A 927-nucleotide genomic window follows, 5' to 3' on the forward strand; every position below is an offset into this window, starting at 1 on the left:
TCGCACTCTGAGGACCTCAGGGACCGGCCTCCTGCTGGTGCCCAGAGTCACGACTAAACAAGGGGAGTCAGCGTTTCAGGTTCATGCAGCTAAAACCTGGAACAGTCTTCCTGAACATGTGAGACAGACTCTTCTGTGACGCTGTTTAAATCCAGGCTCAAAACATTTCTGTTTAACTGTGCATATAAGTGAAAGGTTTTCATTCAGCACTCTTCTCTCCAATTTATGTCTCTCTTTTTTAATTTTAATCTTCATGATTATTTATGTTTTGATTTGTTTTTATTATGATTTTAATGTATTTATTATTCTGTAAAGCACTTTGAATTACTTTGTGTACGAATTGTGCTATACAAATAAACTTGCCTTGCCTTGCCTTGCCTATTTTACAGCCATCACTGAGAATGTTAAAATGTAAATGTATTGTTGGTTTAACTTGGTTTAACAACTCTGTATTTTTATTCCAAACTTTTGTAATATAATAATCTATTAGTCTTATATAATGCTTTTCCAGACACTCAAAGACGCTTTACAGTTCTGTGCATTATTCATTCAGTCCACGTTGGTGGTAAGCTACTATTGTAGCCACAGCTGCCCTGGAGCAGACAGACGGAAGGCTGCAAATTTGAGGCATCTGCCCCTCGAACAACCACAAACGCTCATGCACACACCACATTCGTACTGGGCAATGTGGGTGAAGTGTCTTGCTTAAGGACACAATAATAGCAGCTAGCACCTCATTGTGGCATCTGGGGTATTCCCAGTGGTCTTCCATCCAAGTACTAACCAGGCCTGACCTTGCTTAGCTTCTGAGGTCCGTGGAGATCAGGCTTCGACAAGGAGGTTTATGGCTTTGATGAAAATCTGCAGCCACACAAAAATTATCCTAAATAATTCCTGCAATGTTCAAATGTGCAACATGTTCAGATC

The sequence above is a fragment of the Boleophthalmus pectinirostris genome, unplaced genomic scaffold (genome assembly GCF_026225935.1).
Source record: "Boleophthalmus pectinirostris isolate CB_2022bp ecotype Guang Dong unplaced genomic scaffold, ASM2622593v1 HiC_scaffold_12, whole genome shotgun sequence".
Classification (NCBI taxonomy): Eukaryota; Metazoa; Chordata; class Actinopteri; order Gobiiformes; family Gobiidae; genus Boleophthalmus; species Boleophthalmus pectinirostris.